Source organism: Pelobates fuscus, chromosome 6, assembly GCF_036172605.1.
Source record: "Pelobates fuscus isolate aPelFus1 chromosome 6, aPelFus1.pri, whole genome shotgun sequence".
In the NCBI taxonomy this organism is placed as follows: domain Eukaryota; kingdom Metazoa; phylum Chordata; class Amphibia; order Anura; family Pelobatidae; genus Pelobates; species Pelobates fuscus.
The window spans coordinates 122,216,905-122,242,842 of NC_086322.1; the positions used below are offsets into that span (position 1 = coordinate 122,216,905).

At 38.4% G+C, this 25,938-nt stretch overlaps 1 protein-coding gene across 5 annotated transcripts in view; it reads left to right on the forward strand.

Annotated features, from left to right (window-relative positions):
* Window positions 1-25,938, forward strand: part of NPY1R (neuropeptide Y receptor Y1) — a 97,447-nt gene that overhangs the window by 336 nt on the left and 71,173 nt on the right. For 2 of the 5 annotated variants that reach the window (XM_063460026.1, XM_063460030.1), the window contains exon 1: window positions 779-935. The exons of 1 other annotated variant lie outside the window; for it this stretch is intronic. The gene's annotated coding sequence lies outside the window, so the exon portion shown is untranslated. Of the gene's footprint in view, window positions 1-706; window positions 758-778; window positions 936-2,595; window positions 2,649-25,938 lie in introns of those variants that run through there. 2 more of the 5 variants (XM_063460028.1, XM_063460029.1) reach the window with 2 other exon arrangements.

A 25,938-nucleotide genomic window follows, 5' to 3' on the forward strand; every position in this document is an offset into this window, starting at 1 on the left:
GAGTAGTGTATGTAGAATGGGGAAATCTAACATGGTTCAATAGCATCCAGATTTAATCAGAATAAACATGCGTAAAACATTTCTTTCATAGTGACCAAAAAATATTGTGAAATGTTAATGCATGTATTTAGGATTTTATTTGTATTCTGCTGCTGAAATTTACCATGCTTTATATAAGGTTCCTACGCTTTATATAAGGTTCTTTATTTATTGGATGCATTCATTTTCATATATTGGCAATATAATACACAAACACAGCCTTTGTACAGTAGATCCTGTTTTATTTTTTCTAAATATGGGACATACATCAAATATTCGTATATCAATTACATATCTGGATAATGTGAATCGTGAGATCCCCCATTGGTTTTATCGTTCTTGTTGTTGTTTAATTTCCTTCTTCTTCTTAATGCAACCACTAATGCACGAATTATGAACAGACTAATCTATATAATCATTATTTTCATACAATGTATGTCTAAAGGAACTATAACCTCTGGGGAAAAATAAAATGATTTTGACCACCAGGTGGCACTCTGGCCCACAGTCACCAGAGAACTATTAACTCCTAAAGCATTTCATACTTCCTCACACTTCAAATATGTTCTCAGCTCAAGTATTTTTCCTTTGGTTTGATATTGAATTGCATTTCTCTAAGGATTACTAAGCAACACACCCCCAGATGGGTAATGTGAAGGTGATGTGGGTTTATGGCCAGCTATGCAAGATCTGAAGCTTTTGCAGATCAGCTTGTGATGTGAGTATAACGAGGTGGAGCTCAACTACAGAGGGCGTCCCTAAATCTTCAGCAATCTTTTCAATCTCAGGCAGGGCATTTACTGGAGATATGAATCCTCTTTCTGTCTATCCATTCGTTCGTACATCTCTCAGTCTATCCTTTATGTGCCACAAGGAACAGCTGTGGAGCTAACAAGGTAATGTACTAGTGCAGTTACTGATCCTGTGCTGCACAGAACTGTTGCCTAACGTAAAGGTGCATGAATGAATGTTAATCGCTATGATTGAGTGATAAGAAGCATGGTGTTATACTTTAAAAACAAAACAAAAAAATGATAGCAGATCATGGCATGTTTGCAGCATAGAATCGCATCAAGCAAAGGGTACTTCTCCAACTACTTTTTTGGGAAGGTTGGTCACGTGTGAATTCTATAGAACGTGCTGTATCGGTTACTGTTGATCAGATTGAGGGACTATTAGACACACACACACACACACACACACACACACACACACACACACACACACACACACACACACACACACACACACACACACACACACACACACACACACACACTCTCTCTCTCTCTCTCTCTCTCTCTCTCTCTCTCTCTATCTCTCTCTCTCTCTCTCTCATTTACATATTTTTTTTTTGGGGGGGGGGGGGATGAAAACACAGGCTGTTCCTCTGCTATACATAAGGATCTCTGTGTTTCGATTGCATTCACCTGAAGTAAGCATACTGTAACCCTATGCTATGTTTGCAGTTAAAGGTAGGGCAGTTTGTCAGTTATGTGATTGAAAGGGGCATCCAATGGCAAAGCATAATGCTATGTGTTTTATTAGGAGAGGTAGAAAGGCAAAGCTATGTGTCACAGACAGTGCAGAACCTGTAACACCTGCCTGTTACTTGTCACATTGTTTCCATCTTATGTAACGATTGTCGCTTAGTCTGGGAACGTTTAATGTCTGTACTTTTGGAAACTGTGTAACGTGCTTACTGATATAAGCAGATATTGCCATCTTTAAGGGTGGAATCGAACATATGTAAATATGTTGTTTATTCAAAGTAACCAATAAGCAGATAATATTTTTAGATAAAGTCATTTAGTAAATTGTGATACATTTTGTTGCAGTAGATCATTTACAGTTATAAAATGGGATGATTAATCTAATCTATCTATCCATCTATATATTATCTATCTATCTATTTCTATCTATCTATCTATATATCTATCTATCTATCTATCTATCTATCTATCTATCTATCTATCTATCTATCTATCTATCTATTTCTATCTATCTATCTATCTATCTATCTATCTGTCTATCTGTCTATCTGTCTATCTTTCTTTTTCTATCTATCTATCTATCTATCTATCTATCTATCTATCTATCTATCTATCTATCTATCTATCTATCTATCTATTATCAATCTATCTCTATATCTATCTATCTAACTATCTATCTATCTATCTATCTATGTATCTCTCTCTCTCTCAATCGATCTATTATCTATCTATCTATCTATTTGTTAAATAACAAATGTTTTGAATTAATTGAAATATTGTGGTATACCACCTTTGCACTCTATCTGCTATCTTCTACCGTCTCTCTCTCTCTCTCTCTCTCACTTTCTTTCTGTCTCTATGTTGATCTCCTTCCTCTCCTCACTCTCATCTCTTACACACACATACACAAACACCCATGCACACATTCTCCCACACAATACACAAAATGTGACGATTTTTTGCATACTTGTGCAGTTTGTGAATAAATGGTTATTTAGGTATATATACATTTTAGGATATCAATGTGGGTGTGTTTCAACAGGCAGATCATAATTTAAAAAACAATAGTTCCTGAATGGTGACTTCATCCATGCAACTATCCCCTGTAATGAACAGGTAATAATGCACAGATCAGCTCTGTACTGTCTGATTCCCTACTATCTGGCGGAACTGGGATTATATATGTCCTGCTCTGCCTAAGATTAGTGCAAGTTATAAACACAAGTGACACCAACCATCATTCTGCCGCTGAAATAGCTGTGACCTGGAACATGTATCTCCCACTAATCTTAGGCAGTACTGGGATATGTGTGACCCAGGGATGCCCTTAGAGCAATCCACTATTCTCCCCTAGTTGACTACACTATATTATCACTTAAACATTAACATCACACTACCCTGCCCCTATCACTATATAGTAACCACTAGACTACAATAACCTATGCACTGCACTGACCCTTATATAAGCATTAACCCTAACCTAACCCTAACCTTGAACTATGCAGTAATATTTATAGGATACATAACTGCAAGTCAGTAATTTCAGGGTTAAGAAATAATATAAAATACTCAACCTTTGGTCTCATTACAGTGTTTCCAGAACCCTTCGATGGCACTATTTTCTCATCATACATGGCTCATCATTATGTTTTCTCTATTCCTCTCTCTCTCTCGCAACCTCTCTCTCTATACAAATTGGCATTTCTAATTATAAAGAGACAGCTGAGACATTATATACTGCTGTTATACTAATAAGTGAGCAAAATTTTGAACAATTTCCAATAAAACAGATATTACAAGAATGGTACAGCAATAGGAAGAAATAAATATACATCAGTAATCAGTTGAAGGGAATTCGTCAACATATATTTAAACATATGCAAGTCAACATTACTTCACAGGTCTAGCACAACTTGTAAGTTATAAAATCACATTTACGTCTTGCCTCAGCTATACAGACAAAACAAAACAAAACAGATAAGAAATTGGTAATATAAGGCAGGCAATAAAGGAAATAGGTAAATAAATATAGTCAAATTCTGTAAAAGCATATTGGCTGGAAAGCAAAAAAAAATGTTACATTATCTGATTTTATCATCCCATAAGAAGCCATTTTTTAAAGTACATTTCTCTCTACAAATCTTGTTTAAACCTGTCTTCACTACTTTGCAGGGGTGTAAATGTACAAATCACAATGACTTCATGAATAGTCAATCTGCTGTTTCTTGTGTATGCTGGTATGTCCATTTAGTAGTCCAAAGTTTTCATCCACAAAGTGCAGCTTAGTTATAGGAGCCCACTAGTGCAGCCCAAATTTATTCAAAAAGTATTCAAAGTACAGACGTTTCAGGACCCTGTCTCTTTGTAAATTATAAACACCCTCCTTTGTGGATGAATACTTTGGATTGCTATATTTTGCTTGCGGTTGGGGCTACAGCAGCTTATACACAATAGCTACACTAGGTTAAAGTATTTTGCCTTTTGGTATTGTGCTATACCACACTCCTAGATCGTATTTGTGTTTTGTCCATCTAGTAGTTTGTTCTTAGATGCTTTATGAAATATCAGTCTGAGTCATCTGATTCTGTCACTCAGGATCAGATCTATTGCATTGTCTGCGTAGCTGAGGCAATACGTAAATGTGATTTTATAACTTACAAGTTGTGCTAGACCTGTGAAGTAATGTTGACTTGCATATGTTTAAATATATGTTGACGAGTTCCCTTCCACTGATCACTGGTGTATATTTATTTCTACCTATTGCTGTACCATTCTTGTAACATCTGTTTTATTGGAAATTGTTCAGAATATTGCATTGTATTTTGTTATTTCATATTGATTTGCTCACTTGAGGTCTCTTCTCTCACTGTAAGATAATCTCTTACAGTAAATGGCTGCAGGTATCCCAAATGAGCCAACAACTCCACCAAACATTTCCATTGGATGTATAATATCTCATCCAGTTTGTATGTGCATACATATGCATCTGGTTTTCCATAGTAAGTCGTTAATAGATTGTAATAGTAGCTTGGGATCTGAGAAATATAAATTTGATGTATTTTTATACTCTGTGAGAAATGGTAAATGTATTGTTACATTGTATACCTTTTTTTTTTGCAGATTATATTCCAGATTGCCTACATCTGTATAATATTAAATTTAAGTGCTGAAAAAATACAATTTATTATTGTAGATTACATATGGATTGTATGTATTGCCATGCATCCAATTTGATGCTTCATTGTGCATTCTGCTGAAATGTCTGAAAAGTCTCCAGAAATTGTAATATATGTAGTGACTCTAAAGGTTTAAGTGTTCTTAGAAGGTGACTGTTTTAATTGGTATATGATGTCATACTGGTGATCTGTATCTTTTGCAACTTGTATACTGGTTTCTTGGAGGGTAGCAATATGCATATTATTGACATCCTTGACTTATTTTACACATATTCTATCTAGTGGTTAGTGCCATAGCTTGACCCTCTTAGATAGGTATTTGAGATCGATAGTATTCACATTCATGAACTTTTATCTTAAATATTCTGATGTGTGAAAAGTGTTCGCAATTATCTGTTGGATACCCATTTTGTTGCATGGAGTATTGTCATTTTGTGAAATATTTAGAATTTTTTGGCACACTCCACATTGTCTTTGCCCCTTGCTCTAAATCTTGCTGTACACGTCTACCATTCTTTTAGTTCTCCCTGTACCAAAATGAGAATTGCACACATTCTCTCCTTGAGCATGACCAAGCACTCCTTACCACAGCACATATTCTCTCCTGTGTTTAGCCTCTAGTTGCTGGTAGCTATGTGGGAGATTTAGAATAAGGATAGTATGTACTATTAATTATCCAACCTCTTCACACAGTGTTCTACAGCATGCATCACATAGGAGTGTACTGATAAGGCCTGGAGAAACGGTGTCTACTGAAAGCAGCGATGGGCCACAATCCATTAATAATAGTTACCAATTCATATCTTAATCTGGTAACCACATATTGGTCAGCACCAGCGATAAAAGAAAATTATAATGGGCCAGTTGAGAATATCTCTGATCTCCCTAAACACCCATGTTTATTGTTGTAAATCAGGAATCTGTGCAATGGCCATTCTAAGCCTGTTGATGAGCGTATACTGTAATTGCCTGATATTGTTGTTACCCTTTATATAGTTGTAGGTGCAGGTATATGTTTCATGTCTTTAAAAAAAAAAGTTTAGCTAGGTATCTTCATGGTTTTGTTTTTTGAAGAAACATTCCACCAATGAATCAGACTGTTGAACAGATTTATGTAACTATCTGTGTTAATAGCCTAATTCTTGTAGGTGCTCTGTAAACTATGTTTTTATAGTCATCATTGACCTTAGATAATATTATTCCACCAGTATATGGTCAATCTAGAAGTTCCATTGCAGATGATACAAGTTATTTTTACTTCGTTATCATTTATATTTTTCTTTCAAGCTCCTCCACATTAAAGGAACACTATAGGGTCAGGAACTCAAACATGTATTCCTGACCCTATAGTGCTAAACCCAATATTTAGGTGGCTTGACCCCCTTTGCCTGCTTAAAAGCAATTCAAACTTACCTTATTTCCAGCACTACGTGGGTCTGCAGGCGCTAGCTCTAACCCTTTGGTGACATCATCAGAATTGACGCTTTTTAGCCAAACCAATGCTTTCCCATGTGGAAAGCATTGGATTGGCTGAAATTGGCAAGGGGGCGGGCCAAACGCTGTTTTGGCCAATCAGCACCTCCTCATAGAGATGCATTAAAGTAATGCATCTCTATGAGGAAAATTCAGCGTCCCCATGCAGAGCGTGGAGATGCTAAACGGCACTGCTGCTTACTGTGCAGCATTAAGCCAGGAAGTACCTCCAGAAGCCATCTGAGGAGTGGCCTCATGGAGGTGTCGCTAGGGGCCATGTAAACACTGCCTTTTCTATGTTTGCATGCAAATACCTGCATATAATCTATATACTCACCAGAACAACTACATTAAGCTGTAGTTGCTCTGGTGACTACAGTGTCCCTTTCATAAACAGTTCCAGTGACTTGCCAATAAAGTTTAACCCCTTAAGGACCAAACTTCTGGAATAAAAGGGAATCACGACGTGTCACACATGTCATGTGTCCTTAAGGGGTTAAAGCAAGCTATTACACAAATCAGGATTATTTTCTAAATAGTGTGAATACTTTTAGTTACTACTACACATCTCCAAGGCAAATAGATACTTTAAAAAACAAATATCAAAGACTAGACAGTTAGAATCAACAGTCAGGTACTTAACTCAATTGTGATTATTGTGGAAATCAAAGAAAACATATAGGAAATTGTATAAGTATTCTTGAAAAAGTAATGATGCATCATAAAACGCATATGAGTCTTGTAACAGAAACTGCCGAAATTTCTCAATTACATGCTTCCTTGGAGCATTTGTTATTTCATTTGTATTTCAATACTGTTTCTATTTTGTTGCAGCAATGTGTGTTCTTGTATAATATAATATACCATAAAGACCACAATTAGAGGGCAAAATCCGCTATCTAGAAAGCATTTAAAGTATTGTACTTTAACAGGAGAATTCAATAGACACACACCTTCTACTCTAATAGTCTGGTCTAGTCTAAGACTTCTCCACAATTTAAACACTATTACATTTTTACTGGAATATATAAAAGAAACGATAATAACTGCTATTGTGTTAACTACTAAAATGAAGAACCCCAAGTTCCTTGTGTGTCAAATATGATATTTCTTTTACACTTCTTTTAATTGTTTTATTTTTGTCTTGTTTTAATAAGACTAATTCAGTTTAGCTGCATCAATAGATCTTATATTTTTTGGCTTTAAAGCTCCTATTATTATTCTTATTAGATATGAACAGTTTTATTCATTTGTATTATTTTGCCCATTCACTAGCTTGTTTACTTGATGTGCAATGCAGTTACTGCTAAAGTTTCATATATATTCTTTATCACTTTTTAAATGCAGTTATCTTTTACTGTCTGGCTAGTTTGATTTTATGTATAAAATCATAAGCCTGCTCCGCTTGCATTCGACTAAGAATAAATAAGGTACAACATTGTAATTATTAATTACAATGATTTTTAATGTAATAATAATTCAATTAATGAAACTATAGTAATAGCACTTCTATTAGTACACACACACACACACACGTGCACTAGCAAGTAAGATTAATACTAGTTCCATCTAAAGCATTTTCTTCAGAACAGTATGTGTATACACTAATTACCACAACAATAAACCACTTACCTAATATTGTATAGATCACCGATGTGCTGCCAAAACAACTCTGTTCCATCGAGGCATGGACTCCACAAGTCATCTGAATGTGTCCTTACACCAAAATATTAGCAGCAACTCCTTTAACCCCTTAAGACCGCAGCCAAATGTATAAGTTGTGAACCAAAAAAAATGTAAACAAACCCCAGATTTTGACTATATGTCTGTTCAACAATAATTTACCTCTTTCATATTAAATGCACCCACACTTATTATATATCATTTTATTCAGGGGAAACAGGGCTTTCATTTAACATCAAATATTTAGGTTTGGAACATAACGTAATATGAATACAATATAAAAAAATGAGAGAAAATAAGATTTTTTTTACATTTTCTTAGTTCTATGTGACATTCTAACTGTGAATGTCATAATATTGTTTGCTTTTACTGCAATAAAATACACATATTTGTATTCAGCGATGTCTCTCGTGTAAAACAGTACCCCCTATGTACAGGTTTTATGGTGTTTTGGGAAGTTACAGGGTCAAATATAGCATGTTACACTTTTCAGTTTTTTCACATTGAAATTTGCCAGTTTGGTTACGTTGCCTTTGAGACTGTATGGTAGCCCAGGAATGAGAATTACCCCCATGATGGCATACCATTTGCAAAAGTAGACAACCCAATGTATTGCAAATGGGGTATGTCCAGTCTTTTTTAGTAGCCACTTGGTCACAAACACTAGCCAAAGTTAACGTTGATATTTGTTTGTGTGTGAAAAATGCAAAAAACTAATTTGAAAGCCAATTTTGGCCAGTGTTCGTGACTAAGTGGCTACTAAAAAAGACTGAACATACCCCATTTGCAATACCTTGGGTTGTCTACTTTTGCAAATGGTATGCCATTATGGAGGTAATTCTTATTTCTGGGCTACTATACGGTCTCAAAGCCAACGTAACCAATCTGGCGAATTTCATTGTGAAAAAACTGAAACGCAAGCCTTATATTTGACTCTGTAACTTTTGAAAACACCATAAAACCTGTACATGAGGGGTACTGTTATACTCAGGAGACTTTGCTGAACACAAATATTTGTGTTTCAAAACAGTAAAAAGTATTACAGCAAAAATATCGTCAGTGTAAGTGCCGTTTGTGGGCGAAAAATGCAATAAATTTCACTTTCTCTGACGATATTGTTGTAATACTTTTTACGGTTTTGAAACACAAATATTTGTGTTCAGCGATGTCTCCCGAGTAAAACAGTAGCCCCCATGTACAGGTTTTATAGTGTCTTGGAAAGTTATAGGGTTAAATATAGTGCTAGCAAATTAAATTCCCTATACTTTCGGCCTGGGTTGTTAGGCAGGTCCTGCAAATTGTAATTAATAAAAGGACCTAATTATGTAAAATGATTACATAAATATATATGTAAAATTATTATATATACACGTGTGTGAAAATATATATATATATGTATATATATGTATATAATTTTTTTACAATTATTTTTATTTATATATTGGTATACATATAGTGATGTATACGTATATACTTAGGTATATGCATATATATTATTCTACGTGTATTTTGATATTTTGATATCTATCTATATATATATATTAATATCAAAATACAGTTAGAACGAAATTACACACATATATATTTTTAATTATTTATTTATTTATTTATTTTAACGTATTTACATATTTTTTTTATTCTAAAATAAATATATATATAATTATAATTATGTATATATTTAATCAATATCCTTCTACGTGTATTTTGATATTAATATATATATATATATATATATATATATATATATATATATATATATATATATATATATATAATTATATGTGTAAAGGATAATCAGCACTCCCAGGTTTTGTAGAAAAACAAACTTCTATTTATTCCGAAATGTCAACGTTTCAGTTCCTCTAGGGAACTTTCATCAGGACAGCAAGCAACAAACAAATGATGCACAAACTGAGTTTAACCCCTTAACACCGCAGCCAAATGTACAAGTTGTGAACAGAACAAAACGTAAACAAAACCTGGCATTTGCGCAATATGTCTGTCCAACCGTAATTCACCTCTTTCATATTAAATGTACCCCCCTTTATTATATATCATTTTATTCAGGGGAAACAGGGCTTTCATTTAACATCAAATATTTAGGTTTGGAACATAACGTAATATGAATACAATATAAAAAAATGAGAGAAAATAAGATTTTTTTTACATTTTCTTAGTTCTATGTGACATTCTAACTGTGGATGTCAAAATACTGTTTGCTTTTACTGCAATACAATACACATATTTGTATTCAGCGATGTCTCACGTGTAAAACAGTACCCCCTATGTACAGGTTTTATGGTGTTTTGGGAAGTTACAGGGTCAAATATAGCGTGTTACATTTGAAATTGAAATTCGCCAGATTGGTTACGTTGCCTTTGGGACTGTATAGTAGCCCAGGAATTAAATTTACACCCATAATGGCATACCATTTGCAATAGTAGACAACCCAAGGTATTGCAAATGGGGTATGTCCAGTCTTTTTTAGTAGCCATTTGGTCACAAACACTGGCCAAAGTTAGCGTTAGTATTTGTTTGTGTGTGAAAAATGCAAAAAACGCAAATTTTGGCCAGTGTTTGTGACTAAGTGGCTACTTAAAAAGTCTGGACAAACCCCATTTGCAATACCTTGGGTTGTCTACTATTGCAAATGGTATGCCATCATAGGGGTAATTTTCATTCTTGGGCTACCATAGGGTCACAAAGGCAACGTAAGCAATCTGGCGAATTTTAATGTGAAAAAAATGAAACACAAGCCTTATATTTGACGCTGTAACTTTTGAAAACACCATAAAACCTGTACATGTGGGGTACTGTTGTACTCGGGAGACTTCGCTCAACACAAATATTTGTATTTCAAAACAGTAAAAAGTATTGCAGCAATAATATCGTCCGTATAAGTGCTGTTTGTGCGTGAAAAATGCAGAAAACGTCACTTTTACTGGCGATATCATCGTTGTAATACATTTTACTGTTTTGAAACACTAATATCTGTGTTCAGCAAAGTCTCCCGAGTAAAACAGTACCCCCCATGTACAGGTTTTATGGTGTCTTGGAAAGTTATAGGGTTAAATATAGTGCTAGCAAATTAAATTCCCTATACTTTCGGCATGGGTGGTCAGGCAGGTCCCGCTAATTGTAATTAATTAGGATACCTAATTATGTAAAATTATTACATAAATATATGTGTAGAATTAATATATGTATATATATACATATGTGTATATATACGTATATATATATATAATTTTTTTTAAATATTTGTATTTTTATATAGGTATATATATAGTGATATATACGTATATATTTATGTATATAGATATATATATTATGATATATATATTATTTTGTTCTACGTATATTTTGATATAAATATATATATTAATATCACAATACAGTTAGAACGAAATAACACATCTATATATTTTTTAATTATTTATTTTTAAATATTTTTCTAATTTTATTTTTTTACGTATTTACATATATATATTTTTTATATTATATATAAATATATATATACAAACTGCAAATGTCCCGCACTCAATGTACCGGTCTTGTGCTTGCCTCGGTGCTGCCTCAGCCTTCAATATATTCAAATGGAAAGAGTGCACTCAAAGGTCTTCTTATGGATATAAACGATTTATTGTGCCAAATTTCAAAAGACATACAAGTCGACGTTTCAGTCCTCGTGGGACTTTTTTCAAGACAATGAAAGGCGGAAAAACAGTGATTTAAATATACATTGCAGGTGATTTGTTTGGAGAGTAGGTTATATGAAAGAGAGGCTGTGCAAACGTGAAAGTGATTATTCAACTTTGAAAATAGGGATTAACCCCTTGAGTGCCTAAATAAAAAAGGCCTGCCGGTGATAGTGGTTACGGCCAAATATCTAATAATCTGCGCTCGCAGACATATATTAAAATTCAAGGATAAGAAATAAGAAATATCGAAGCCGCCTTGGAGTGACTAAGTGTTTAAGATTCTATTTGAATATTTTAACAAATTTGTTAAATTGAGTTAAACAGTATTTTACGTTTGCTACATTTTTAAACATTTTTAAACTTGCTACATTTTTAAACATGCTACATTTTTTAAACACTAACATAAGGTGGCTGCGTATAGATTGGAATTCCCAGTGTCAATAGATACATTGTAACAGAACTTCAAAGTATATTTAAATACCCCACTGGGGTGCTATGTATGTACTAGATTATATTACAAATTAACGGCCATACAGTCTATAGAGTATAACAGGAGCAACCATCAGCCAACATATTCTAGCTAAATAAAAATAATATATGAATACTATATGAATAATATGTAGTGGGGAAAAGTCTCATGAATTAATCACCAGTTATGATTTTTCTATGACCTTTAGTACAGATATATCAATTACTATTATCTTCTTTATCTTTTCGGGATGAAGCAGCTGAGTGGATTGATTTCATTAAGTCCCCCCGGGGACAAAGTTCCCAATGTAAAAATCCAGAAGGCTTCTCTTTGAAGAAGTAGGACATCTCTGTCACCCCCCCTGTTCGGGGCCGGAACATGTTCAATGCCCATAAATTTCAATGTGGGCAGTGTGTGCCCCATTTCCAGGAAATGTTTGGCTATGGGGGTGGATGCTATGCCGCTAGATAACGCAGTCCTGATAGTGGATCTGTGTCCACATGGGCAGGTGATGCGATATACTACATGTGTAGTGGTGCACGTGATCCTTTGCCGTATCTTGTATTCTTTACCTGAGCGAGGGTGGTAAAACGCTTTGCCCGGGGTCATACTATTGCAAGCCATGCACTTCAGACAACGATAACAACCTGGGCTTTGAACAGACTGATGCGCTATGGATATATCCGTATGAACCAGATAATCTCTCAGGTTCCTGTTTCTCCTATAACTAATCATAGGGGTATTTTGGAATATCGTCGGTAGTGTTTTGTCTTTTTTAAGAACCTCCCAGTTGTGTCTTACTTTCTGGGACATCTCTCCCGATAATGAATGGAACGTTTGAGGGAAAATCATTCTATTTTGGTTGTTTTTAATTTTAGGGCCGTCTGTGTAATTTTTGAGTGCTTTTGAATATGCACACTCCAGCAATTGTCTTGGGTATCCACGTTGTGAAAATTTTTCAAACATTTCTTGTACCTGGTTTGCTGCTTTTGTAGAATCAGAGTTGTTCCTCAGTATTCTCATAAATTGAGATACCGGTAAAGATTTTATAAGGTTGGGTGGATGGTGACTGCTGGCGTGTAGTAACGTATTGCGGTCAGTTTCCTTGGCAAATAAAGTATACCCCAGCTTGTTATTTTCTATGAAAATTCGAAGGTCCAAGAAGTCAATTTGTTGGTTGTTAATTTGATGGGTAAGTCTTACTGGTGAATCCAGTTGATTCAATGACCCTATCATATCATGGAGACTTTGTTCTTCACCTGTCCATATGATGAGCACGTCGTCGATGTATCTCAGGTATTTCAGGATATGATGACCATATTTTTGAAGAATGTGTACCTGTTCATATGCATGCATGTATGCATTGGCATACATGGGTGCCATAGGGGCACCCATCGATGTTCCGGATATTTGTATATAGAATGCTTTTTCAAATCGAAAATAATTAAGTGTGAGGCATAGTTCCAATAATTCAAGTATATATTCAATCGGGGGCTCTATACGTTCTTGGTACTGTGTTAGTACTTGGCGCATCGCCTGGATTCCCTCCTCATGGGGAATTATGGTGTATAGACTGCTTACGTCGATGGCTGCTAAGTAGACTCCGTGTGGGGGGAGTTCTATAGAGTTTAAGGCTGCTATGACTTGCGCCGAGTCTTTGACATAGGTAGGTAGTGACATTACCGGTTTTTTGAATTTTGCGTCTAACCATTTCCCTATGGGTTCTAATAATCCCCCGATCGCCGATACAATCGGTCGTCCTGGTGGGCGCTCCAGGTTTTTATGAACCTTGGGTACTGTGTATATGATCGGGCACCGAGGGTGGGTTTCAAATAAGTACTCATATTCCGTGGTGGTGAGGAAGCCTGCTTCTAAGCCCCTTTGCAGTGTCTGTTGGACAACTTTACTGAATTCATAGGTGGGGTCTATTTGCGTGTATTCATAGACTCTGGTATCCTTTAATTGTTTAAGGATTTCCTCCTTATAGTCGTCATATTGTTGGACGACTATTGCGCCTCCCTTGTCCGCTGGACGTATGGTAATGGACATATCTTTAGCCAGGCTGTTTAAGGCTTCTCTTTCATCTTTAGATAAATTCGGACGTCTTTGGTTCCGGGTGGTTATAACCTTCATAGTATCAAATTTTAACATTTGTGAGAACGTTTTTAATGTAGGGTTTAGGTTGGAGGGGTCAAAGGTGCTTCTCATTTTGAACTTTTCACTGTTCTCCTCACTTTGATGTTGTTGATTAGAGCTCTTGAAGAAATCTGCTAAACAGAGTTTTCTATTAAATTGAAATTGCTCAATTTCCCATTGGAATTTATTAATATTAGCAGTCGGAACAAATGAAAGTCCTTTATTAAGAAGCATAATTTCTGTAGTGGTAAGGTTCCTAGTGGATAAATTGATGATAGGGTTAACTAGCGTCTCCTTGGCGGTCGTCCCCTGTGTCCAGTGCCTTTTCCCTTTCTGTCCCCTCCTGGTGTAGTTTTGATGTTTGGGGGGCGCTCTGTGCCTTGGTGGTTCCCACTTGTGGTTTCTCTCACCAGGCCAAGTCCCGGTTCTAAAAAAGACGTATTATATGATGCTGTGGTATTAGAGTAAGCCCCCTCTCTTTGCGAATCCTTATAATCAGAGTCAGAAGCCGACTCTCCCGAGGTAAAGTCGACAGTAGATGCAATTGGTTTTCTAATTCTGGGCTTGTAGGTTCTATATGCGGGTCTGGTGTTATCTCCTGACAGCCACCTGTATACTCTGTGCTCTGAGTAATCAGCTTGTACTTTGGTAAGTTTTTCTCTTTTGAACCTGACCAAATCGTTTTTATATTGTTTCAGATCTTCTGTTAGTTTCTGAATCAATGTATCACAGTTGGGTGCTGTAATTGTAGTTGTATGCAATACTTCATAATTTGAAATTTTAAATTTAGTGATTTTTAATTCACGACCTACCTCCTCGATCACCACCAGCATCAGGTCCAAGGAACACTTGTTTAGTATACCAATCCACTTCCGACACACTTCAGGGTTGTTTCTTCCAATAGTTGGAACGTTTTTAATCCGAAAACCTCTAGGGATTTTTTTCATGCGGTAATAGTCGGATAAGTAGGTGGCATGTAGTTCGAGATCAATTTGTCTTTGTTTAAGTTTAAGCAGATTTCTGATGACGTCCCGAGGTTCAGTAGATACTGGTAGGTCCGAGTCCGTTTGCGGCCACAGAATAGCTGCAGCTTCTGCTTCTGTGTATTGCAATACCTCTGCGTGGTCTGCATACGCTCCGGCTCTAGTCAGGAATTCCTCCATAGATCAAATCCTTGAAAATGATGTAACTCTCCTGGGTCTGGTGCGTGGATTGAGCCCTGGCTTGACGGGCTCTCCGTAATCAATACAAACTGCAAATGTCCCGCACTCAATGTACCGGTCTTGTGCTTGCCTCGGTGCTGCCTCAGCCTTCAATATATTCAAATGGAAAGAGTGCACTCAAAGGTCTTCTTATGGATATAAACGATTTATTGTGCCAAATTTCAAAAGACATACAAGTCGACGTTTCAGTCCTCGTGGGACTTTTTTCAAGACAATGAAAGGCGGAAAAACAGTGATTTAAATATACATTGCAGGTGATTTGTTTGGAGAGTAGGTTATATGAAAGAGAGGCTGTGCAAACGTGAAAGTGATTATTCAACTTTGAAAATAGGGATTAACCCCTTGAGTGCCTAAATAAAAAAGGCCTGCCGGTGATAGTGGTTACGGCCAAATATCTAATAATCTGCGCTCGCAGACATATATTAAAATTCAAGGATATAATGTAGCAAGTTTAAAAATGTTTAAAAATGTAGCAAACGTAAAATACTGTTTAACTCAATTTAACAAATTTGTTAAAATATTCAAATAGAATCTTAAACACTTAGTCACTCCAAGGCGGCTTCGATATTTCTTATTTCTTATCCTTGAATTTTAATATATGTCTGCGAGCGCAGATTATTAGATATTTGGCCGTAACCACTATCACCGGCAGGCCTTTTTTATTTAGGCACTCAAGGGGTTAATCCCTATTTTCAAAGTTGAATAATCACTTTCACGTTTGCACAGCCTCTCTTTCATATAACCTACTCTCCAAACAAATCACCTGCAATGTATATTTAAATCACTGTTTTTCCGCCTTTCATTGTCTTGAAAAAAGTCCCACGAGGACTGAAACGTCGACTTGTATGTCTTTTGAAATTTGGCACAATAAATCGTTTATATCCATAAGAAGACCTTTGAGTGCACTCTTTCCATTTAAATATATATATATATATATAACAATAATTATATATATATTTAATCAGTATCAGTCTACGTGTAATTTGATATTAATATATATATATATATTAATATTTAAATACACGTCGTGTATGTGTAAATGAGTGTGTGTGTGTGTGTGTGTGTATGTGTATATATATATATATACTTAGATCATATATATATATAATATATATGATCTAAGTATATTTTATTTGTAACTGTAATTTTTGTTTTTTCTTTTTTTAACTAATATTTTATTTGTATTACAGGACAGGGGGCAATGACAGTGTCAGCCAGTGATTTCACATCACTGGCTGACACACAGGATCAGTGATCACAGTGACTGCCTGTCACTGTGATCACCTCCTGCAGATTGGGTAATTGACCACAAGGGGGAGTGCCTGGGTGGTACAAGCACTCCCCCCTTCCAATCTGCAGGGGGATCACTGTGCCAGTTACATGTGTCAGCCAATAGGCTGACACATGTAACACTGATCGCAGTGACAGGCTGTCACTGCGATCAGAGTGCTTTGAGATCGCAGTGACAGCCTGTCACTGCGATCAGACTTAGCAGATCGCGGTCACTGACCCCAGGGGGACTGCCTGGGGGGCCAGGTAAGTCCCCCGACCGCGATCTGCAGAAGGGGAAAGCCGCCGGCCGCATGTGTCAGCCGATTTGAAATCGGCTGACACATGCTGAATACTGGTCGCAGTGACAGCCTGTCACTGCGATCAGAGACTGCAGATCGCGGTCACCGGCCACAGGGGGGGTTGCCTGGGGGGCCAGGCATCCCCCCCGACCGCGATCTGCAGCGGGCGATTAGCGCCGGCCACGTGGGCGGCCATTATGGCGAGGACGTACTATTACGCCCGCCGGCGTTTAGAGCCGGTTCCTGCAGGGCGTAATAGTACGTCCTCCGGATTTAAGGGGTTAAATAAGAACAACAATCAAAATAAACTTACAGATCAGCTGTGTATGGGGGCCGGCCATTCCAATCAACGGACACATGGGCAAACACCATCTGAAGTCCATGTCTCATTGTGCGCTGTGTACTTCCGTATGTGGGCTGGTTGCCAAGGTGATTATGACGCAAAGCGCCTGCCTTTCACTCATTGGCTTATTCCCCAAGCGCCAGCGTTACTTGTAACTACGGAGATTCGAGCGCATGTGCATGAGACATAGAATTCCGATATAGTGTTAATTCCCGGAACGGATCAGAAATATAGCCTGTTGCCCGACCAAATACCTAATCGCTTCATAAAAACAGGGATACATAACAGCCCTAAGCCCTTCTCCCATCTCTGGCTAAGTGTTGTGGTACCATATACATAATAAAACCAACATGACTAATCTATTTCGTGAGAACTGTGTATTATCGAGACTGTAACACCGAAAAATCTGCTGGGCACAAGGTAAAGCCTGACCTCTCTATGGGCAGGGGTGTTCCTATAAGAGTACCCTGGTGTGCCTAGGATACATTATACGATCAGGAAAAAAGAGTGTAATACCGGACAACCTGTCCTTGGTATAGCTGGAGAGAAAAAGAAACTAAGTGAATAAATGTGAATTAAATTTAAACAGTGACAAATATGTCTATGATAGACTACTGGTGCTATAACATGTGCTAACAATATTGACCAAAAGTCAGTGCTATAAGTGCTGTAATATTCATCATCTAATTGTCTGGTATAGTGGAGAATGTCTATAATAACCATAATCTCCATCCCTATCAGTCCAAATAATGATATAGTACGAAATCAAATGAGAGGATGAGGGGAAAAGGGCAACAATATACCCCAATTGAAATATAGATAGGTCAGCATCTGTCTAAAAGTCTATAGTGACAAAAAGATGTATATGTATGTTGTACACTCAAAATTATTAAAAACTTAGTTATATAGTAATATAAGCTTAAAAGTCCGGCACCTGGACTAAAGAATAATATTAATGAAGAAATTCATATATATTCATATAAATTCCTCCAATCTGATACTTAATATTTAAAGAAAAGAAATGTATGATAATTTTTCATTAAGTCCAGCAGGAGCAAGCGTTCCCAATTTTTTAATCCACCATGTTTCCTTCTGCAACAATTTCTCCCGTCTGTTGCCTCCTCTTCTTGAAAGGGGAAGATGGTCAATCGCGACACATTTCAATGATGTTAAAGGATGACCTTCCTCTAGGAAGTGGCGTGCCACTGGTTTGTCCGACTTATTATCCCTGTAGGCAAGCCGAATGCTCGACCTATGGCCCCTTATTCGTTCACATAGGGCAGTTTCAGTCTTGCAAACATAGTTCAGCCCACATGGGCATGATAATTTGTATATAACGAACTCAGTTCGGCAGCTTATCCTGTGTTGAATTTTAAACAGCTGGCCTGTGTGTGGATGATTAAAACTTTTACAGGGAATGAGGTGTCCACAAGTGACACACCCCAAACACCTCACACATCCATTATTCACGATATTCTTGTTGGTCGGCATATAACTTTGAGTCGGATCTGTGTGGACCAGAAGGTCTCTCAGACTCCTGCTGTTTTTGTAAGAAAACATCGGTTTCTTTCGAAGGCTATCAGGAAGACTAGGGTCACTTTCCATGATGTGCCAATTCTTGGTCACTGTTTGGCAAAATCGAGTGGTAGAAGTATTATAAGTCATCGGGAAAGGAATCCTAGATTTACTCTCACGCGGTTGCTTCTCTTTCCCTGCTGTGTGGTCCCTCACTTTCTTGAGTGCTCTATCCAAAACTTTCCGTGTGTAGCCCCTGACCATGAATTTGTTGTACATTTGTTGTAGCTGTATTTCACACTGGGCCACTTTGGAGTTGTTCCTGATAACTCTCAAAAATTGTGAATATGGCAAAGAGTCCCTCACATGCTTGGGATGAGCACTCTCGTAATGAAGTAATGTGTTTCGGTCCGTTGGTTTTGTATATAATTGATATTCAATTATTCCCTGGTCGAGCATGATCTCTAGATCCAGGAATTGGATTTTCTCACTATTAATGTTTGATGTCACTCTGATAGTTGAATCCAAACCATTGATGTCTTCAACAAATCTTGTTGCATCTTCTGGACCGCCTTTCCATAGGATTAAAATATCATCTATGTACCGAAAATATTTTAAAATATGTCCTGAGTACTTCTTAAGGATATGTTCTTTCCCACATACGGAAGTACACATCGCGCAATGAGACATGGACTTCAGATGGTGTTTGCCCATGTGTCCGTTGATTGGAATGGCCGGCCCCCATACACAGCTGATCTGTAAGTTTATTTTGATTGTTGTTCTTATTTAAACTCAGTTTGTGCATCATTTGTTTGTTGCTTGCTGTCCTGATGAAAGTTCCCTAGAGGAACTGAAACGTTGACATTTCGGAATAAATAGAAGTTTGTTTTTCTACAAAACCTGGGAGTGCTGATTATCCTTTACACATATTGAATAGTGCAATCGAGCACCGGGTCATTAATATTGTAAGTAGGAGTGCAAGGTTTTTCCCCTTTTTTCTATAATTATATATATATATAAATATTAAAATACACTTAGTGTATGTGTAAATGTGTGTGTGTGTGTATATATATATATATATATATATATATATAAATGATCTAAGTATATTTTATTTTTAACTGTAATATCTTATTTTTTAACATTAATGGGTTAAAAGGGGAGGAGAGGGGCAGAGACAGTGTCAGCCAGTGATTTTACATCACTGGCTGACACACAGGATCAGTGATCACAGTGACTGCCTGTCACTGTGATCACCTCCTGCAGATCGCGGTAATTGGCCACAGGGGGAGTGCCTGGGTGGCCAGGCATGCCCCCCACCGCGATCTGCAGGGGGATCCTGCCTGCAGTTACTATGGGTCAGCCAATAGGCTGAAACATAGTAACCTCTGATCGCAGTGACAGGCTGTCACTGTGATCAGATCGCAGGGAGAGGCTGTCTCTGCATTCAGATCGCAGAGACAGCCTCTCCCTGCGATCATACTCTGCAGATCGCGGTCACTGACCGCAGGGGGACTACCTGGGGGGCCAGGCATGTCCCCCGACCGTGATCTGCAGAGTGAAAATGCGGCCGGCTCCATGTGTCAGCCGATTTTAAAATCGTCTGACACATGGTAAATACCGATCGTAGTGACAGCCTGTCACTGCGATTGGAAGCTGCAGACCGCGGTCCCCAGGCACAGGGGGGCTGCCTGGGGGACCAGGCATGCCCCTCGACCGCGATATGCAGCCGCCATGTGCCGCCGGCCACGTGGGGGGTAAGACCGCCCAGGACGTACCATGCCGTCCTGCGGCGTTTAGAGCCGGACAATTAAGGACGGCATGGTACGTCCTGCGGTCTTAAGGGGTTAAGTCCTGCAAGTTGTGTAGTGAAGTCTCCATTGATCAGATTTGTTGTTACCTGAGCATTCCAATGGGATTGAGATCTAAGGAGTTTGGAAGCCAAGGCCACACACTCTTTGTCATGCTCCTAAAATCATTTTTGAATAATTTCTACAGTGTGACAGGGTGCATTATCCTGCTGAAAGAGGCCATTGCCATCAGGGAACATCATTGCTTAGAAGGGATGTATGTGGTCTGCAACAATTTCCAGGTAGGTGGTACATGTCAAAGTAACATCCATATGAATGCCAGGACCCATGATTTCCCAGCATAACATTGCCCAGAGGATACCATTGCCTCAGCCAGCCTGCCTTCTTCCCATAGTGCATCCTGCTGACATCTCTTCCCCAGGTAAATTACACACATGCACCCAACTATTCACCTGATATAAAAGAAAAAGTGATTTATCAGACCAGGCAACCTTCTTCCATTGCTGCATGGTCCAGTTCTGATGCTCACATCGCCATTGATGGTGCTGACAGTGGTCGTTATGGGCACTCTGACTGGTATGTGACTGTGCAGCAAACTGTGATGCATTGTGTCTTCTGACAACTTTTTATCATTGTCAGCATTAGGTGTTTCAGCAATTTAGCTGCAGTAACTCTTCTGTGTGATTGGACCAGGTGGACTAGCCTTCGTTTATCAGTGAGCCTGGGCAACCTAGAACCTAATGTCGATTCATCTGTTGTCCTTCGTTGCACTACTTTTGGTAGTTGCTAACCACTGCATAACTGAAACACCCCACAAGACTTGCTGCTCTGACTCAGTCCATCACTATGTAGCCCTTGTCAAAGTCACTCAGATCCCTTTACTTGCCATTTTTTCTGCTCCTAACACATGAAATTCAAGAACTGACTGTTCACTTGCTACCTAATATAATGTGGGCTGTATCTCCTGTCCAATCAAGAGTTGGAAAAAAGATGATTGATGGTAAGAGGACAGCCAGTAAATGTTTATTATATTCACAGATCAAGTGTGTATACTGCTAGCCATTGTCACATACTTGGAACACTGCCACTAATTGGAATCACCAATTTTCTTTTTTTTTGTTAGTTGTTTGGACAAATTACAAATATTTTTTTTGAAATTGTGGCACAGTGGTATTCACGCAAACGTTGAGCAGAAGATAACCTGTTCTGTTAATCCTAATTTTTATAAACCAAAATGGAAGTGCACACATTTTCTAATGAGGACCTAGGTGCACCACGAAGGGATGGGCAAGTTCACAACAAGTCGATTTGTAAAGAGGGCCTGGGCACAGAGTGTAGTATCTAAAATAGCAGAAGTTTATTTCAGGAACAGTTACAGAAACATTTCAGTTCAATACATGAGCCTTCCTCAAGCAGATAAAGGCTTGACCAACCCCTTAGTGACCAAGGATGTATCAGGTACATCCAACAAAAACTGGCCGTTAACGACCTCGGCGTACCTGATACGTCCGTGGCACATTTGAGCGATGGAAGCGATCATTATTGCTTCTGTGGTAACTTGTCTTCCTTGCATGGTAATTTGTCTTCCTTTCAGGATCTCCCTAAACAAAGAAACAGATCTAGGTAGGAGGGCTAAGAATCTTTCCTTCCCTCCCACAATTGCTAAAGGAAGTGATGCATGACCAGGATGTGATGTAAAACACATCATCTCAACTAAGGGTATATAAGATATTGCCAGGCAGGAAATCAGTCTGTTGCTTCCTTTTCTTCCTTGGTGGATGTGATGTTGAACTTGCAGCAGTAAGCCATTACTAGATGTGAAGGCCTAACCGTGGGTGAGTTCCAACGTGTGGGGAAGGGGATTACTATATATATAGAAATATATAAAGAGGGAGAGAGGGAGAGAAAAAGAGAGACATAGATTAAAATGGGTTGTTGCTGCTTGGGTCTGGGCTGTGTGTTTGTGATAAATTTATAGTATTGTGTTGTTGCCTTCTAATAAATACCTTGTAATGTACCTTGTACCTTGTAACGAACCTTGTGTAATATATATATATATATATATATTAATTTGGTAATACATCACAGCTTCCAACTGCACTAATGGTATTGCAGCGATACCTCGATGTTGAGGCATCCTGCAATACCCCCTGACTACTGGGCCGTCGGTTGATCGCTACCGCGGAGCAGTCACTTCCAGGTTGCCCCACGTGGCTCCCGGCAGTGAGGCAGAGCTTCCGATGCTCTGCCTGTGTGCTGAGTGCCTCGAGGGGTGGAGGCACTCAGTGAAGAATAAAATAATAATAAAAATAAATGCATTTATTTACTTACCCAATCGCCGCCGCTCCCCTACCGGCAATCGGTGTTCTTCTCCATTGTGGGGACTATCCAGACAGCCGCCCTTCTGCAAAATAGGACCCCAAGGGCATGTGATCGCTCTGAAAAAAAACATTTATTTGCCCACTTTTTTCTCTCATTTTGTTTAACTTAAAATGACTTGTGCTCCCTATTTTTTTATTAACATGATAACAATCAGTCTTTATCAAGGTGATCAGATCCACCATGTTTACAGGGACACATATAATAATGTCATATTTATGAAAATGCATGATGACAATGTATAATGCATATTCTACAGCATTCTTCGTTGCCTATTTGCTTAATCTTATACATTTTCTTCTGAATTCTACATACTAAAGGGTTACCCTTTTCATGTGCTGCCCATCAATATTGTATGTATGATATGTGTCCCAGAACACATTGTGGATCTGGTCACCCTGCTAATTATAACATCTCTTATTATTTCTTTCCAATCCATATATATATTAAAATGAGCTAGTGCAATTCAGAATATGCAGTGCAAAATGATCTAGCCATTAAGCTAGGCATTTATGGAATATTACAGCCATTTGTGCATAGCACCACACCAATTTTCTTCACGCAGACTTGAGTGCAAGGGTACAAAGGCTTTTGTATAACAATAATGAAAGGGAGTCAAGATGGAGCTGTTTAATTACTGATTAGAGGTAAATGCCACTTTATGGATTTCTGCATTCAATTGTATTTTTCAGACCTCAAGAAAACACATATTGGTTAAAAATAGGGACCAGTAAAGACAATATTAAGTGAATATGAAGTGACAGTCCTTCCCATATAACAATGCCTTTGGAGCTTTTGAATGCAGATAATTCAATAATCTATTTATTTATTTTAAAAATTAACAAACTTTTTTCAATGTTCTCTGGAACAAAGTAGCAAAAGTTAATGTCTACAAGAATAGATGTTTAGAACTGGACCTCCTATATGGACATCAAATTGATAAACAGTTGTAAAAAACAGGTGCTTTGTTCAGAAACAAATCCTATTTAAATCGTGTGGCAATGAAGCAGATTGTACAACAAATGTTAATGCCAGTCACTGACACTTCAGATGTAGTATATGCATCTGTTGTCAATTCTGATTTATGTAAACTCAACATAGTATGCAAGTCATTATTCTATATTATCCTGCAATGTGACTAAAATCTCAACAAGTACACAGACCAGTAATGAAATCCATGTGTACCTGTAACCTTTCGGTTTTTTTATTGCGAGGAGGGGTAGGAGGGTTTCTTTATTAATATCACGATATTGTAAAAAATATTTTTTACAAAATAGGCAAATCTCTTTATGTATTTTTAAATGGTAGAAAGATCTGTTGTTGTTGCTGTTGTTGTTTTTTTGGCAATCTTTCTTTTATTAGAGGCAAATAAGATGGGGTACATAAGAGAAATTGGGGGAAACGTTCAAATGAATTACAGTATAGAGTCAGTACAGCAAGATTAAATTACATTTCCTGAATTGCGATGCCTCAATTTTTAAATTTTTGTCGTTAAAACTTTAGTTAGAAAATACAGGCTATGGATCATAAGATCCGGTTGGAACATGCTAAAATATTAGAGGTCATACAGTTGGTTACACATGTGTAGACAAGAAGCTCACAGTTTAAAGAAACAGTGGTTAGACATTAGGTTAAATGTTATGAGTGTCGATCAGTGAATTAAAACATAAACAACGTGTACTTATATTGCATGTAGGGTCCTATTCAGTGTAGTGTACTGCTAATTTACAAGTTGTTGCACGAAAAGAAACAGCTTTAGGCCAAATAAGGTCCTGGAAACTCCTATATGCGCCATAGGAAAGACAGTGTTAGATATCTTATCAAGATAATAGTAAAAGAGGAAATGAGTCGAGCATAGGGAGTCCAAGGAGGTCTAATTAGCAGGTAAAACAATATGTGCTATGCTTATGGACTACATTGCCATATGTGGCTTTAATAACCTAAGATGCAGGTGAGTTAAGCTAAGAGGTACCTGCTACACTCTGCTGAGGCAAGTAAGGCTGGTACCTGAGTAGTCGGGTGAGGAGCACCTCAGTGAGTGGTTTAGAAAAGAAAAAGATAAAGAAAAGGAAACTGAGTCCTCGGCAGTCCAGTGGTGCTCATGACCATCTCGTGTGTAGGAGCAGCAGGTATCCCTGCGAAATAACAGGTAGGTATGGGACACCTGCCGCTAGTCCGTCTTAGGCCCTCAGCCCACGCCAGTCCTTGCGGCCCGCCGCCCGGCAGCAAGAATCCGCTCGGCAATATGCTGTGGCCAAACGGTCTCGATGGGGTGTTGCGAGGGACGTTGGAGCCGGTCAGATTTGGTGATGTGAGGCTGTGCCGTTCCCCGAGTTGCTGTGCGGGTCTGCATATGCCAGGTTGCGCTTTGGTGGTCGGAAGGGTCAGGTTCCTCTGGGTGGGGAGTGTGTCGAGCGGGATCGGTTGTGTCGTTCCGGTAGTCGTAGGACCGTCTGCTAGTCTCGGAGGGAGATGTCGTCCGCACTCGCCGCTTCGGTCCCCGGTTCTGTTTCTGGCCGGAGACCGCTCCAGTGGCTGGGGGTATGTGTCTGCCTAGTTGACGCCGGGTCGCTGGTCGTATCCATGTCGCCAGTGCACACATTGCTGAGTGGAGGGACCTTCCTCTGATCTGGAGTTTGGTCCACAATAGATTGCCGATCCGTTCAAGGAATACCCAAATGTTTTCAGGTGGCTTAGTGAGGGAGCGTTTTGGCGCTGATTGTGCTTTGGCCGCCATCTTGATTGGCCCTTAGTAGTCCTGGTTAGTCTCGAGGGTCGTTGCTTTTTGGAGCTGTGTGTGGGGGGTAATCGTCCCCCACGAGGACCGGGATATCCCCCGCCGGTCCAGAGGGGGGGGCAGCAGGGCAGTCGTTAGGTTGCGCTTGGGAGCAGGTCCTAAGCCGGGGGATCGGCCGCCTCCCTCAGG